Source organism: Mauremys reevesii, linkage group 2 (assembly GCF_016161935.1).
Source record: "Mauremys reevesii isolate NIE-2019 linkage group 2, ASM1616193v1, whole genome shotgun sequence".
NCBI lineage: Eukaryota > Metazoa > Chordata > Testudines > Geoemydidae > Mauremys > Mauremys reevesii.
In genome coordinates this window covers 171,212,772-171,230,184 of record NC_052624.1, presented here as the reverse complement: position 1 = coordinate 171,230,184, position 17,413 = coordinate 171,212,772, and the positions used below count along the sequence as shown (strand labels likewise).

At 49.3% G+C, this 17,413-nt stretch overlaps 1 long non-coding RNA gene across 1 annotated transcript in view; it reads left to right on the top strand.

The window, feature by feature from the left end:
- The first annotated feature begins 3,104 nt into the window (after positions 1-3,104).
- The window catches only part of LOC120396690, a 69,900-nt gene continuing 55,591 nt past the window's right edge, over positions 3,105-17,413 (top strand). Inside the window, exon 1 of the long non-coding RNA XR_005593299.1 lies at positions 3,105-3,151. This is a non-coding gene — a long non-coding RNA (uncharacterized LOC120396690). The remainder of the gene's footprint in view (positions 3,152-17,413) is intronic.

Sequence of the window (17,413 nt, the reverse complement as noted above, 5' to 3'; positions counted from 1 at the left end):
GGTTTGTTACTCCCAAGGTAATAATATATACACATCAGCTTGTTTGATTCAGCTGACTATCATCTCCAATATAACAACATAGCCCTGTAATCTATTTATGTTGAAAACAAATTATTAATAAAGATTTTAAGAGAAAGTGAGCAAGAACAATGGGTTACAAACAAAACAAACATTTTGACACGCACACAGATGCACACAAAATAGTTATCCCAAAACCCAAAATGAGAAAATCTGAAAACAATTTCTGATTTTTGATTTTCAACAAAAACCTGAGAAAAATGTTGCAATTAAAAATAATTTCCAGACCAGCTCTACTTACAGGCCACAGTATCATTCCTGGAAACCATTCAGTAAGACTTGTTGATTTGGTCGGGGTTTATATTTAATATTATCTTGTTATAGTCACACAAAGTAACTATGGCCATGTCTACAGCACAAACTTCTGCCAGCATAGCTATGTCAGGCAGGGGTATGATGAGATCTGCTTTGTGACCAACATAAACCCTAGCATAGAGGCAGTTTTAACAATTTAACCACACTCTGGCTGGTATAGCTCAGTGAGGCTGGAATAAGCTATACTAGCAAAAGTGCAGTTTTGCTGGTATAAGTCGTGTTCCCACTAGTGCATTGCTGGCATGGTGTACTGCTGTAGCTATACCAGCAAAGTGCTTTTAGTGTAGACCTGGCCCAAGTGCGCTTGTGTGGTCTCACTTGAGAAGGGTGAGATCAGATCTTTGTTTAATTTACTCACTATCAGGTTTCTGCTGAGAGACTTTGGGAATGTTATCACTTGCTGTGTCCATCAGCATCCCATGTTATATGAACAAGTTGTGAGGTTGTGAGCTTACAATTTGCTTTCCATGACCATGTGTGCAAATAAAACACCAACCATGGAAAGCAAAGCAGCCAGAATGAATTTGTTTTAAAATATGAGAATGCTACCGTTGTGGAAAGCTGATTCTGATATCAGAGAGTTCTAGGCACAAACCAGACAGCAGAGTACGAAGTTCAAAGGCTTCTTTTCTCTCTCTCTTATTTCTTGCAAAAAAAATAATAATACTCACATACATTGTATTATTCTGATTTGTGCAGGTCCCAGAAGGGAGCCAAGCAACCTCAATAACAATCACCCTCTAAAAAGTCTACTGCTTACCCCTTTGAAAGTCATTAGAGGTTTGTGGGATGTTTCTAATACTTCAAATGAGGGCTAATACTGCTCTGAGAGTGAAAAAAATGTGATGAGTAATTACCATACTTCCTTTCCTTCCCTCTTCTCTTTTTTTTTTTTTTTAAGGAACAGCTACTAAGTTTATCCCAAGTTAAAAAAGGCAACAGTCCAAGTGCAGCTGAATGTTCTTGTTAAAACTCCCTGCAGCTTAGTTTGTCTACAGCTATTATAAGCTTTAATTTTTAGATCAGACAGATATGTACATCACAGTGCAGTACATCCACTTACCTGTTTTGTTTTGTTTTTGTTTTTTGTCAGTGTCTGTTCTTTTGGTTCTGCACATTAGGAAAGCTGTTTGTGATTTGAAGATCTGGCAAAACTATAGTTGATTTTAATCATGCTTGCTGATTTTTTTTTAATTAATAGAAGGAGATTTAATTTTCACTAGTGTGAAAGGATGCAGTCCTGCAAAAGATGCCAAGTGCCCTTAACTCTCACCATCTTCAATGAGAAGGTGTTCAGCATCTCACAAAATTGGACCCTACGTTTGGATTAATTAATTATCTTTATAGGTGTCTTATTTATTAAGAATACCAGCACTCTCAACTATATCAAGGTGTTTCAAATGAACCACACAAAATATACTCCTTGTATTGCCATTAGGAATGCATCCTACTTCTTGAAAGAAGTGATTATAACTCAAGACATTAGATCTGCATCAGGATGAACTGTTCATTTTCGTGTGTTGACCTTTCCCTGAAGCAGAAAGTCTGGCTTGCCTGCACGGAAGACCCTTTCTAGGACTCCAGGGTTCAGTGAACTACAGAGCTGTAATAGCTGGTGTTCGAGTAGAGCCTCTGTACCATCACAACATTCCTGACAGTCAGTTAGACAAACACTGACTCCTGGAGTAAGCAGGCAGCTCAAAACTCCCACAGAAATTCAAAATGGAGTAATGAAACTTGGTTGGCAACTGAAGGCCTAATCAGGAACTCTATGGAAAGCCAGGAAACTCTATAGAACGGCTACTTGGTTGTCTTAAGGGAAGGGATCTCTGAAGAGGTAGAACTCCACAGTCAGCTATTAGAGAGTTGAAGCCTGAGATGGGCTGAGATTTTTATGGTCATGAACCTCAAGTGTTGGGGAGAAACACTTGGCCCACTGCTCCATCAATTTACAGGAGCTTTCACATTTGAGGATGGGATTTCCTAAAGCACTAAACATTGGCCTAACTCTGCTCTGAATGAAGTTAGTGGAACTTCCATTGACTTAAATGGGAATAGGGTTAGGCCAACATTGAACATGCCACCCTTAACTTTCCAGGATTGATATGAGAAAGCCAAGATCCTAGCAAATCTGTCTTTGCTTTGTGGTTATAGCAAATGGCTGTTAAATAATAATGCAGTGTTAATAGATTTTGTTGCCTTTACTTTGATTTGGCTTCATTTCAGCCACTGATTTAGGATATAATGGCAGTTATAGATGGCTGAATTTTGTTACAAAATTGTGTAAAATGTACCAACTCTCATCTCATTCCTGATTTGGAGAAAGCTTTTGTGCTCATTTGGGTAAATCTGATAATTTTAGGATTGTTGACTTCAATATAAATTACCAGTAGAGGGAATTAAAATAAACAGTGGAAAGAGGCTACGCTGATTCTTGTAATGTGGCTGAGTAAAACTAAGACTCCTTGACTCATATGAACTAGGCTCTGAACTAGGTGACCTGGGCTGTGACTTTTGCAGAATTTAGTGTTCTCACAATTTCAGCTTGTATCTTAAAGAAGAAGAAAATCTTCTCCTCCTGTCAGACAACAATCATCTACAGATGGAAAAGTGACTTTGAGGCAGCTCTGATGTGGAGAGACCAACCTACTAAATAGCTCTGCAGATATCTCCATGCAGTGAGCCTTCAAATCTGAAAACAGATCTAAAGTGACAGATGAACATGAGATCTACTTTCATCAGAAGACTGCAGTAGCAGGTAAGATGTTTTTCTTTAATATATCAGAATAGAATGGCAATCTGTGAGCAGGGGCGGCTCTAGGGATTTTGCCGCCCCAAGCACGGCAGGCAGGCTGCCTCTGGCGGTTTGCCTGTGGAGGGTCCGCTGGTCCCGTGGCTTCGGAGGACCTCCCACAGGCAAGCCGCCGAAGGCAGCCTGCCTGCCGCCCTTGCGGCGCCGGCAGAGCGCCCCCTGCGGCTTGCCGCCCCAAGCACGCACTTGGCGTGCTGGGGCCGCCCCTGTCTGTGAGTGTGACACACTGGCCCATGGGTGCCAACTGGCAGAGGGATCACTGTTGTGTAACAGAAACTTCTAACAGGCCTGACAAACTGACTATACCTAGCACACTGCTTTCATGGTAGCTAACCATAAATGATATCATGTGAGGTCTTAAATGAATGCCAGGATCATGATGATCATTAATATCATTGTGAAATGCATATACTGGTACTATTTTAAAAGTTTTATATATATATATATATATATATATATATATATATATATATAAAATGAAAATATGTTCCTAATGTCTAAATCAAGACAGGGTTGACACACAGGTTTCTGCCAGACAAAAGATGTAAATTCATCTATCTTGGTTTACATGTAATTAAGCATTGTAAGCCAACATAGTGGAAGCTCCATTTACATATGAAGTCAACAGGAGGATGGGAAGTCATTAGAGACACAACATACTGGAGACTGAACCACAGGAGATTGTCCTGTGTCTGGGGGCAGACAATAAACTCTGGGGAATACCAGGGGAAGGCAAAAAGACACTCTTTTATTCTGCAACTGAGGAAATAAGTGGACAGCATGTTCACATTTATGAAAACAGGATCTCAACTAGGCTTGGTTAAAACGCTGCAAAAGACACTTGGGGTGAGATAACAAGCTTACCTCCTGTCTAAGGAAGTTTAAGTAAAATTGACTCTCTAGAAAATGTGTTGTGATTTTGTTTTATATGTAACCTTTCAGTTTCCATTATCCCTACTATCTCTTTAATCTCTGTTTTGAGAATAAACTTATGATTGTTTTTACTGTAAAAATACCTCAGTGCTGTGGTGTTATACAAGAAGCTGATCATAAACTGAATCATCCAAGCTGGTGTGCAAACTGGGAACAGCAGACTTGGTATTTTTGTGAGTGTTCAGTGAATAAGGGGCTCAACACTATGGGGGGACACTTGAAAAGGTCTCTGGGACTGAGGTGCAGCTATTGTTAACTTGCAAGGCAAAGTAAGGACTGGCATAGCCCCCCTCCTTTGTTAAACTTTTGAATACCTTATTTTTTTATCGCATTTGTAGCCCATTTCATGACTTTGATGCATGATTTGCATGCATGATTTATCCCTGTCATATAAGACAATAAATTTGCATGCTAGGATCTGTAAATCTGTTTTTATTCATGCCATATATAAGCAAATACAGAATATCTGAAACATGTTACTTCAAACATTCTATTTTCCTTTTTGTTACTAACTACAAAAACAGCACCCTGAGCCCGGTGCCCCCAAAGCCCGGCACCCCAGGTCACCTGCCCCTAAATCCAGCCCTGCATAGCTCTGAGTAGAATGTTTGGAAAGCTAATAGACTGGGGGTGTCAGAGAGCTGACACCCAGTTAAGCACCAGCAAGTCTCTCTCTCTCACTTGAGGCAGGGGGAAACAATGTGAACCACAGTCCTGGGCACCCCAGGAACCGTGACAGTGAGATGTGACATAATGGAAATATTTTGATGGAAAATTAACAAAAAAGGATTTGCCAAATCCCTACAGTTCCATCTGAGTTCAAGATTTCTATTAACTGCCATGCAGTGCTTTTTATTATGCCAATTTGCTTTGCCAAAAGTGAGTGAGAAAACTGATAAGATTTAGAGCATGAGCTTCTTTTCAGGGAATTGCTTCAACAAGGAAATGAAAAGGATTATTTTATAAACTAATCAAAAACTCAACATGTTGCCAAAGTTAAGTTCTTTGATTGGGGGGGAAAGACAAACACTGGATACAATTTGCTGTTGGAAATTAATCCTCTTGGATGTGTTCTACAATCAGGAACACACTGTGTATCTGGGAAAAATTGCCTATATGGTCCCACAAACAGACACTGCTAATAATGAATCATCAACACAGATCGAATACCATGTCTTTGCAGTGTGGAAGCTTCATTTAGGATGAATCCTAAGTTGTTTAATAAAATTACATACTAGATTAATCTTGATACAGGAGAGCTACCATGGCACAGCTGATTCATTCTAAGCCTTCTAGTTACAAGATTGCTGATGTATCTATCCCTCTGGAATACCAGCTCCATCACAGGGGGACCAGTTCTGCCAGCCTCACTCCACAAACAATCTCACTGATTTCAACGGGGTCACTCTTATGTCAGTACACTACAGGGAAAGAAGGCACAAGGAACCTTCTCCCACTTAAGTTGCCAACATAATGGCCACCAGGCAGAATGGCTGTTTCCGTACTTGGGGGTAAAGCAGAAACTGCTTTTCCCCTGACCCTCCTCTCTATGCACTATCCAACAGAGTGTGGGGAGTTAGCTGCAACACACAAAGAAGTGTAGCAGCAGGAACACTGCCTCAGTGCTCTAGAGTGGGGTGGCCAACCTGAGTCTGAGAAGGAGCCAGAATTTACCAATATACATTACCAAAGAGCCACAGTAATACATCAGCAGCTCCTCCATCCCCCCTCAGCTCCCAGCACCTCCCACGCACCAGCAGCCTCATCAATCAGTGCTTCCCCCTACCTCCCTACACCTCCTGATCAGCTGTTTCCTGGTGTGCAGGAGGCTCTGGGTGGGAGAGGGGAGGAGCGAGGGCAGGGCAGGCTCAGGGGAGGGGGCGGGAAGGGATGGAGTGGGGACAGGGTCTGTGACAGAGCCAGGGGTTGAGCAGTGAGGACCCCCCCAGCACATTGGAAAGTTGGAGCCTGTAGCTCCAGCACCGGAGTAGGTACCTATAGAAGGAGCCGCATATTAACTACTGAAGAGCTGCATGTGGCTCCAGAGCCACAGCTTGGCCACCCCTGCTCTAGAGATTCAGAGGACATTCTGTGTCTCAGAGCAGCTCTGCACTCCCTCTTTTCCTTTCCACACAAGGCTGTGCCTACAAGGCACTATCAAGCCAAATGGGGCTACTTGTGGAGTAAGATACCACTCAACCTAAGGGGGTACACTCAGGCTTGGAGTAAGGAACATTTGAAGGGTAAGGTAATAAAATCTAGGGGAGCCAGATGTAAACAGATCAAGTTTCCTCTTATTTAGAACCTAAGGACTCAGTTGTCCTCTCATTTATCATCCCAGTGTAAATCTGGAGCAACTGCACTGAAGGCGCAAGTGAGAGGAGAATCATGCCCTAAGACAGCAGGATGACTGCTTTAAGCCGTGGCCCTGATTCTCGATATGCCAGTGTAACTCCATTGACTTCAACAGGCATAAAACCAGTGTAACAGAGTGGAGAATCAGGCCTAGTAAACTGGACCACGCTCCTAAAAACATACAGGGCCAAATTGTTTTCTTAGGCCTTGGCTACGCTGGCCCTTTACAGCGCTGCAACTTTCTCACTCAGGGGAGTGAAAAAACACCCCCCTGAGCGCAGCAAGTTACAGCGCTGCAAAGCGCCAGTGTAAACAGTGCCCCAGTGCTGGGAGCGCGGCTCCCAGCACTGTAAGCTAATCCCCACGGGGAGGTGGAGTACCTGCAGTGCTGGCGCCACAACCACACTCACACTTCAAAGCGCTCCGGCGGCAGTGCTGTGCAGCTCTAAGTGTAGCCATACCCTCAGTTACATGAATGTAAATCGGGAGTAACTGCATGGATTTCAGAGCAAAATTTTGCCCACAGGACACTAGCCTTGAATCAAAGTAGGGCAAGAATTGAGAGGTACTAGTAACTAGATGCATGTGCTTCTCTTTCACTGCCTAGAAGAGTATGCTTCACAAGGGGCTTGATTCTAGTTTCACATCAGTGTAACTCATTTGACACAAATCTGATCCTTATTTACACAAGTGATGGGGCCCGCCATATGGGGAAATAGCAGCGTGTGCTGTGGCTGTTCTTGCTGAAAAAGGACAGAGTCCTGGCCCCTGCAGTCCTAGGGACTGAATTATAAGAGCAGCTTTCTCTGTAACAAAGAAAGATATTCTGAGCGGCAGGGCTATATTACTACAATAAGAAAAAGGAGATGCATTACTCAAGGAATAGTCAAAGGTTTTAGTTTAAATACAGACAAAAGAGCTGAATAAAGTATAATGTTTAGAGAAACTGGAAGAACGCAGCCTTAGGCATTCTTCTGAATAGGCAGCTAACATGTGTCCCTTGCAATCCACGTTTACATTCTACAGGTTTGTTGCACATGGCCAAAGATGCTGGAGGTGAAGCACTTTAAATATACTCACTATGGAATTCAAGAGGTTACACCTAAAGCAGCGCCTTGAGCACTTTTCAGCTGCTTGAGATCTTGCTCCTGCTATTTCTGCCCCAGGAGTGCTTGACAGACAGAGATGTTGGCCTGAAAATAATGCTTCCATTGTTTGTGGTTAGGAGGCGGCATTAGGGGTAAGAGAACCTGTCCCAAAAATGCTATTGTTGCTGGAGAGTCAAACCAGAAAAACTGGTTCCTCCCCAGAGAATATCCTGGTTCTTGCTACTACAGTACTTTTCAAGAGTGGGTGAGCTGTTCTGTTTGGGATGAAGAGGCCCATGCTAGATCAGCACTATTTTTTGTGTTTTGTTTTTGAAGATGACAGAGAATAAATTTGTTGCAAAAGAGGAAGGCTGTCAATCCAAATTGTTTGGCATTCTGGACTTTGGCTGGGAATTAATACATTTTATAGACTTATCTGAGAATTGAATTTAGTTTATGCTGCTTCCATATTTACCATCTTTGGGCTGGTCTACACTACACAGTTAGGCCAACGTAAGGCAGTTTAGGTCTACCTAATTATGTCAGCGTCTATACTACAGCCTTGCTCTCACTGATGTAAGTGCTCTACTCAGGGCCGGTGCAACCATTTAGGCTACCTAGGCAGTCGCCTAGGGTGCTGGCATTTGGGGGGGCGCCATTTTCTTCGGCAGTGACCGCGGCGGCCGGATCTTCAGCCGCCCCGGTTGCCACCGGCATTTAGGCGGAGGGAGCTGGAGCAGGGGAGCACAGGGAGGACCGCCTGCAGCAAGTAAGGTGGGGGGGCGGCACAGTGGGGAGCTGCCACAAGGGGGGCGCCTCAGGGCGGAGGGGAGGAGCTGCCGCTGGGGGGGCACCTCAGGGCGGAGCTGCCACGGGGGGAGGTGCCGCGGGGGGGTGGGGGGGCAGGAGCCATAAAATTGACAAGAAAGCCAGGCACCAGCTACCCTCTGCTCCCCTGCAGAGTTGGGAGCTGGGGCGAGAACGGACCCTGCTCCAGGCTGGGAGCCAGGCCAAGAAGCCTTGGGCAACTGGACCCCACTCCCAGTTGGTAGCCAGGGCGAGATGCCCCAGGTGTCTGGATCCTGCTCCTGGCTGGGAGCCGAGGCAAGAAGCCCCGGGTGACTGGACCCCATCCTAGCTGGGAGTCAGGGCGAGAAGCCCCAGGTGGCTTCCCTGTACTCCTGGTGGGGAATGTGGAGAGGAGGGGGGCGTAGCTCACCAGGAGCCTGGGAGCCTATGGGGCAGCCAGGCTCCTGGCATGGAGCTGCCAGTAGAGCTGAGAAATGAGGCTCTCAGCCCCCCGCCTTCCCCACTCCCCAGTTCCCCTCTTAGGGTGGTGGAAGTGCTCCTGGTGAGGACATGCACCACCAACAGAAAGTTGCACCACCGCAGTAATTAGAGTAGTAGCTGTAAGTCGACCTATATTAGATTGACTTACTTAGACACACCCTTTGTAACCACACTTTAAGACTGGAAGACCGTGCAAGAGTCACATTTTATAATCCGTATGCTACAAGGCTGGAATGCAACCTTAGTCTACTAACAAAATAAAACCTAATGGAAAGCTCTATTAAGCAATGAGTATACAAGGAGAACCTTGCGGCAAGGCTTGTTATGGGATAGCATCCTGCAAATACTGGATTGGGAGTGACTTCAAACACAAATGATGGAATATCCTGGATGCAGGGAATTAAAAACAGGATAATATAGTCTCCCTGAAATGCAGAGAGCAACCTGCCCTTCTTATCTCCATTTTACTGCTGTAAATTACAGCATGGGTGTTTCCATTTAGGTCATAGAAAAGGCAAGGCTGATTTGTGACCTTGTTAAGTAGGCTGACATGTCTATATGGTACAGTTTGGATATTCACAACAATGTGCACAATGTTTGGTAATAACTGTTGTTAGCAAGCTGACAGTGTTTAACTAAAACATCCCACCCTGATAGCAGGTGTGGGTTCTGTTGATTCACTGGGGGCAGAATATATTAGGAAAATAGGAGGGGCTCTCTGGAGAGAGAGGATCTGGGATGTAGGCTGAGCAATCCTTGAAGAGGACTCCTGGAAGCAGCCAAGTCTGAGCAGAAAATCTGGGCTGGATTTTGTCTTGTTTTATTTTGAGTTCCTTTTATCAATCAATCCAAACCCCAGCAAGGAGGTGAATTTTTCATTCTCTGCCATATGTGCATTTTGTTTTAGAGCAGTTTGGAAAAATCCCTTGCTCACCATGTCTTATAAATGCTGCTAGTGCATTCTTGTATATTGTTAAACAATCATTTGTTTCCACACAGGATACATTTGCATTATACATTGTAGCAACAAAAAGAAAACAATGGATTTGATCCCTTTGTCATCTTCCATAAAGTTTTAGTTCATTCACACAATGTGTGCTCTAATGGCCAAGCAAAGATTGAAGCCAGGAGCTGCATCCAGGCTGCCCTCTTCAAGCTTCACATGTCAGTGTAATGCCTGCAGCTTTATCCCATTTGTCACAGCAACTAAGAGATTGGAAAAAATTAGTACTTTGTTTTCGCCCTATGTAAATAGCTGAAGTCCATTTATAGTTCAGAGGTGTTGAATGACACTGGTTTGCTCTGAAAGATTGCCCAGTGCAGTCTCAGATAACTGGACTAACACAACAGAACTGGGAATTTACCTTGCAAGAGTTATGTATTTATGCAAATAAGCCTAAATTCAAAAGGAAATCTTGGCTGGATAGCTGTACACATAGAATCATGCTAATTTAATTAAGTTATAAGATAACGGTTCGCTCCCTATGAGATCATATTCCACAGTAATTGATCAGAAGGACTTTTCTTTACATCCTTTCCGTGACCTTGGAAACAAATAAAATGACATTGAGAATTCTTCCCACTCTGTTTTTTTTTTGGCATCCATATTAATTCTTTGTCAAGGTGATTAAATGAAAAGCAAGGGGTTACATGACATAGTGTACTAGACCTGGTGTGCCCAGGATGCCATTTCTGACTCAACTGCCTGCCCATCTCAAAAAAAGGGATTATGGTTCACCTGATATTGGTCAAAAGCCAGGAAGATTGATCTAGTGCAGGGAGGGTTCTGACCTATGAATAAAAAGCTCTCTCTTCTAATCCTAATTGATGGCACTCTCCATCCCCACTGTCCTCATGAAAGGCATAGTTTCATACTGGGGCATCAAAACCACTGTATTACGCACAAGATGTACTCTCAACAAATTGTGAGAAAATTATCAATTGCAATTTACATACAAGTAAAAAGTATTATCTAAAAAATAGGTCAAATGGGAAGGCCTTACAACTTTTCTCTGTTGAAAAAAAATCCTGAGCGACAAGAAAATATAAATTCTAAATTTGTCTTTACTTAGTGGGACTTTGTCAGGGTTAGGACAGCCTTGAGGGAGGATTCATGCCATTGCTGCATCTCCCCAGTGCTTGGCAAAGATACTCGGGCTGGGAAATGGATTCAGTGCTTACTTAACATAATCACATATGACAGAGTATTTGTGTTAATATCTGTACTTCAGATATTTGAATCTGAGGGATGGGAATAGAATTAGGGTATGTACTTTTTCTATTAGAATTTCTATAAAATCTTGACAAAACAATTAGAAAAGGTGGTGGTTGTTTTTTTTAACTTAAGGATTTATATAGTAGCTTTGCAATACTTGACGCTCTATGGAATAACATCACATTTCCTGCTCTAAACAGCTTGCAATATAATGTCTATATTCTGCACTGACATATACTCTATGCCACCCCACTGACATCAACGGGATTGTATGGCAGAGATTGTGTGTGAGAACACACTGTTCCTAATTGTCAGATGTAAATAAAACCAAAATTATTTTAATTTGTGGTGTTTGGAGCAATAAAAGGCGGTTACTCACCGTAGTAACTGGTGTTCTTTGAGATGTGTTGCTCCTATCCATTCCATTTAGGTGTGCGCGCCGTGCGTGCACGGTTCTTCGGAACATTTTTACCCTAGCAACTCCGGCGGGCCGGCTGGGCGCCCCCTGGAGTGGCGCTGCTATGGCGCTAGATATATACCCCAGCCGGCCCGCCCGCTCCTCAGTTCCTTCTTGCCGGCTATTCCGACAGTGGGGAAGGAGGGCGGGTCTGGAATGGATAGGAGCAGCACATCTCGAAGAACGCCAGTTACTACGGTGAGTAACCGCCTTTTCTTCTTCGAGTGATTGCTCCTATGCATTCCATTTAGGTGATTCCCAAGCCTTACCTAGGCGGTGGGGTCGGAATGAGACGTGGCGGAGTGTAATACCACGGAGCCGAAGGCTGCGTCGTCCCGAGACTGCTGCACCAACGCGTAGTGGGAAGCGAAGGTGTGGACTGAAGACCAGGTAGCCGCTCTGCAGATGTCCTGGATGGGAACGTGGGTCAGGAAGGCGGCCGACGAGGCGTGCGCCCTCGTCGAGTGTGCGGTGAGGCGGCATGGGGGGACGCGAGCAAGCTCGTAGCACGCTCGTATGCAGGACGTCACCCAGGATGAAATCCGTTCTGAGGAAACCGGCTCGCCTTTCATGCGCTCAGCAATTGCCACAAAGAGCTGGGAGGAACGCCGGAAGGACTTTGTCCGGTCGATGTAAAAGGCGAGGGCCCTGCGGACGTCCAGAGTGTGGAGCTGCTGTTCACGAGGTGAGGCGTGCGGCTTCGGAAAGAAAACCGGGAGGAAGATCTCCTGATTGAGATGGAAGGCCGACACCACCTTGGGGAGGAAGGCCGGATGTGGTCGAAGCTGCACTTTGTCCCCGTGGAAGATGGTATATGGGGGACCTGCCGTCAGGGCGCGGAGTTCCGAGACTCGTCTGGCGGATGTGATCGCCACGAGGAAGGCCGTCTTCCAGGTAAGATGGAGCAGAGAGCACGTGGCCAGGGGCTCGAAGGGCGGGCCCATCATCTGGGCGAGAACTAGGTTCAGGTCCCAAGTCGGAGCAGGAGGACGCACCTGAGGGTAGAGACGGTCTAACCCTTTAAGGAAGCGGGCTACCATTGGGTTGGAGAAGACGGAGCGCCCTCCTATAGCGGGCCGGAAGGCTGACAGAGCCACCAGGTGCACCTTCAGGGACGAGATCGCGAGACCTTGACCTTTCAGGTACCAGAGGTAATCGAGGACGGTCTGGATGGGGGCCGAGAATGGGTTAAGACTTCGCTGGTCGCACCATAGCGCAAAGCGTTTCCACTTTGCGAGGTAGGTCGAGCGCGTCGAAGGCTTCCTGCTTTCCAGCAGAACTTGCTGCACCGCCGCCGAACATCCTCTCTCTGCGTCGGTCAACCACTCAGGAACCAAGCTGTAAGATGCAGCGACTGCAGGTTCGGGTGACAAAGCCTGCCGAGGTCCTGAGTGATGAGGTCCGGCCATAGCGGAAGGGGGATGGGTTCCCGAACCGACAGCTCGAGCAGCCGGGTATACCAATGCTGTCTCGGCCAGGCCGGAGCGACGAGTATTACGCGGGCCCTGTCTCTCCGAAGCTTGAGTAATACTCGGTGGACGAGCGGAAACGGGGGGAACGCGTAGAGGAGGGACTCCGTCCATGGCAGGAGAAACGCATCCGAGAGGGAGCCTGGAGCTTGACCCTGGAAGGAGCAAAACCTGTGGCACTTCCTGTTGGCCCGGGAGGCGAAGAGGTCTATCTGGGGAAACCCCCACCTCTGGAAGATTGTGTAAGCCACATCTGGGCGAAGGGACCACTCGTGGGAGGCGAAGGACCTGCTCAGACGGTCGGCCAACGTGTTCTGCACTCCCGGTAGAAAAAACGCTTCGAGGCGAATCGAGTGGGTTACGCAAAGATCCCAGAGGAGCATCACCTCCTTGCAAAGCGGGGAGGAATGAGCTCCGCCCTGCTTGTTGACATAGAACATGGCTGTGGTGTTGTCCGTGTACACCGCTACACAGCGGTCCTGAAGGTGGGTCCGAAAGGCGAGACACGCCAAGCGGATCGCTCTCAGCTCCCGGACGTTGATATGGAGGGAGAGCTCCTGGGCTGACCAAAGACCTTGGGTGTGCAGGTCTCCTAAGTGAGCCCCCCATCCCAGCGCCGACGCGTCTGTGGTCAGGGTGATCGACGGGCGAGGAGGGCGGAATGGAACCCCTGCGCAGACTGTCTCCGGATCCAGCCACCAGGTGAGCGACTGGAGAGCGGGACTCGGCGCCACCACCACCATATCCAGTGGGTCGCGCTGAGGGCGGTACACCGATGCCAGCCACATTTGGAACGGGCGAAGTCGCAGCCTTGCGTGCGCGGTCACAAACGTACACGCTGCCATGTGACCTAGGAGACGAAGGCAGCACCGCACTGTTGTCATTGGAAAGGCCTGAAGTGTCCGTATCAGGGAGGCCAACGTCTCGTGCCGAGCCCGAGGGAGGCAGGCTCTGGCCAGATTGGAGTCGAGGACGGCTCCTATGAATTCCACTCTTTGTGACGGAACTAAGTGGGACTTGTCGGCGTTGACAAGCAGGCCGAGAGATCGAAACAGACGCAGTATCTCAGACACCTGAGCCGCTACCAGCTCTTGGGTACGGCCACGAATCAGCCAGTCGTCGAGGTATGGATACACGTGAATCCGACGACGACGGAGGGCCGCGGCTACGACCGCCATGCATTTGGTGAATACCCGCGGTGCGGTGGAGAGGCCGAAGGGTAACACCGCAAACTGGTAGTGGGCCTCGTTGACCATGAAGCGCAGGTAGCGTCTGTGGGGGGGGGGGGTAAATTGCCACATGAAAGTAAGCATCCTTCATGTTGAGGGCGGCAAACCAGTCTCCTGGATCCAAAGAAGGGATAATGGTCCCCAAAGTTACCATCCGAAACTTGAGCTTGCAGAGGTACTTGTTCAGCTCCCGGAGGTCCAAGATGGGACGAAGACCCCCTTTCGCCTTGGGGATGAGAAAATATCTGGAGTAGAATCCCCTGCCCCGCCTGCAGGGAGGCACCTCCTCGATGGCACCCACGCTCAACAGAGACTGGACCTCCTGTAAGAGGACTTGCTCGTGAGAGGGGTCCCTGAAGAGGGACGGAGAGGGTGGTTGGGAGGGAGGGGGCGAAATAAACTGTAGGCGGTAGCCGTGCTGGATGGTGTTGAGCACCCAGCTGTCTGATGTTACAGAACACCACGCCTGGAGGAAGCGGGAAAGGCGACTTGAAAACAAAGGGGATGGATCCTGAGGGGAGAGTGGTGTGCCGTCCTCGGGCGTCCCATCAAAAGGTCGGCTTGGGACCTTGAGGAGCCTTGGACGAGCCTTGGGACTGGTTACGCCGCCCGCCCGATGGTCTGCGGCGGAATGGGGCCCTGCGATTATTAAATGGCCGAGACCTGGCCTGCGGCCCGGGCCGATAGGGCTGTTGCCGGAACGGACGCCTCTGAGTGGCTGGTGTATGCATCCCCAAAGTACGGATTGCCACTCGTCCGTCCTTCAGGGTCTGAATTCTCGTGTCAGTTTTCTCAGAGAACAGGCCCTGCATTTCAAAGGGGAGGTCCTGGAGGGTATATTGTACCTCCGGTGGCAAAGTGGATGACTGCAGCCACGCGATGCATCGCATGGTTACACCGGACGCCACAGTCCTGGCCCCCGAGTCCGCTGAGTCGACCGCTGCTTTAATCAAGGTTCTGGAGGCCAACTTGCCCTCTTCTAGGAGCGCCGAGAATTCTCGGCGGGAGTCCTGCGGGGTCAGCTCCGTGAATTTTCCCAGGCATCCCAAGATGTTAAATGTATACCGGGATAGCAGGGCCATTTGATTTGCGATGCGGAGTTGGAGACCACCCGCTGAGTAAATCTTGCGCCCCAACAAGTCCATGCGCCTGGACTCCTTTGACTTCGGCGCAGCGGCAGGCTGTCCGTTACGCTCCCGGTCGTTCACGGATTGGACTACCAAAGAGTCCGGAGTCGGGTGCACATAAAGGTATTCGTACCCTTTAGGTGGTACCGAATATTTCCTCTCCACGCCGCGTGCCGTGGAAGGGATGGAGGAGGGCGACTGCCAGATGGCGGCATTGTTCCGCTGGATTGTGCGGATGAATGGCAGCGCTACTCTCACGGGGGCGTCTGCTCCCACGACATCCGTGATGGGGTCATCGACCTCTTGGACTTCTTCGATGGGCAGGTTGATGGCTTTCGCTACCCGCCGAAGAAGGTCCTGGTGCGCTTTGAGGTCTATCGGCGGGGGCTCTGATGGTGACGCCCCTGCCACCGCCTCGTCGGGAGAGGAGGACGAGGAGTGACCTGGCAGCACCTCTTCAGGAGCTGGCTCCGCGTCAGGGCGCTCCAGTGCCAGTGTCTCATGCCCCAACGGTGTACCGCGGGCGGCGGATTGTGGCGTGGGAGACGGGGGTGGCCTGCTGACAGTGGCCTCTGGCACCGAACGCGCCGAACCTGGCTGCCTCGGTGGAAAGGGAGGCCCCTGCTCATGTTGGGCCCAGGGTACCCAAAACCCCCATTGCTGAGGTCCATGGTCCTGCGGAAGAGACCCCGCTCGGAAGTCTACCGCACTGCCCTCAGGAGAAGCAACTGAGGGTTCCCTCGAAGGCCAGGGAGGAGCCGTGGCGATACCCGGGTGAACGTCCGGTGCCGGGGTAAACTGCCTCTCCGGTGCCGATGGACGGTGCCGGTCGTCATGCGGCTTGATCGGCGAACGGGATCTGCGCGAAGCGCGGTTCTGGGAGCTCGACCGGCGGTTCCGGGAGCTCGACCGGCGGCGCCGGGAGTCGGACCTCGAGCGCGAGCGGCGGCGCCTTGAGCGGCTGCGTGAATCGCGATATCGCCCGCGATGTCTGGAGCCGGACCTGCTGCGGTGCCGGCGACTCGGCGACCGGGACCTGGAACGCCGCCGGGAGTGCGACCGGTACCGCGATTGCGAGCGGTACCGGGACTGCGACCGGCGACGAGATGGGGAGCGGCGCCTCGACGTTGACCGTCGTGCGGATCGGGCCCGGTGCGGTGGCGATCGCCTTCTTGAAGGAGAACGGGAGCGAGAGCGGATCATGGTGCTCCGATCACCTCGGCCGCCAGGAGAAGGAGGGCGCATCATCAGTGGCTTTCCAATGGACTTGACTGTCCGCACCGGCGGTGCCGGTAGCTGATGGCCCGTATCAGCGGTGAGGTCAATCAGCTCCCTCGCCGTTGCGAACGCCTCCGGCGTGGACGGGAGCCTCAGCTCTTCCTCGGTCGGCACCGGGGAGCTGGGCGGTGCCGGACTCGACGGCCCTTGCGGCGCCGGAGTCGACGGCCCGGTGCACTTCTTGTGCACTGCCTCAGCCTGTACCGTTTTAGTCGGTGGCGGCTGGGCTAACGGCTTCTGCTGTTGTTTTGCAGCGGCCGTCTTCGGCACCTTTTGCTTCTTCCCCGGGGAGAGGGAGCGGTGCCGGGTCTTCGGTGCCGGGTGCCGGGACGCGTCGGCACCGGAGCGGCTCGGTGCTGCCGGTGCGCTGCTCACTGAGGCCGGCTTCGGCGCCGACGGAGCTGGTGCCGGAGGTTGGAGAGCCGACTCCATAAGGAGTTGTTTTAAACGAGAGTCCCGCTCCTTCCTCGTACGAGGCTTGAAAGCCACACAAATGGGGCACTTATCTGACCGGTGCGACTCTCCGAGGCAGCGGAGGCAAGAGTCGTGCGGGTCACTCACCGGCATGGGCCGCTGGCAAGCCACGCAGGGCTTGAATCCCGGTGCTCCGGGCATAAGCCCGCACCGGGGCGGAAGAAGAGGGCTAACCCCTCTAATTCCCTAACTGCTATACTATACACTAACTATACAACTTTAACAAGAAATCTAACAAACTATTAACAACTATTACAACTATATACACTAAAACTATTGAGAACGCTAGGGCT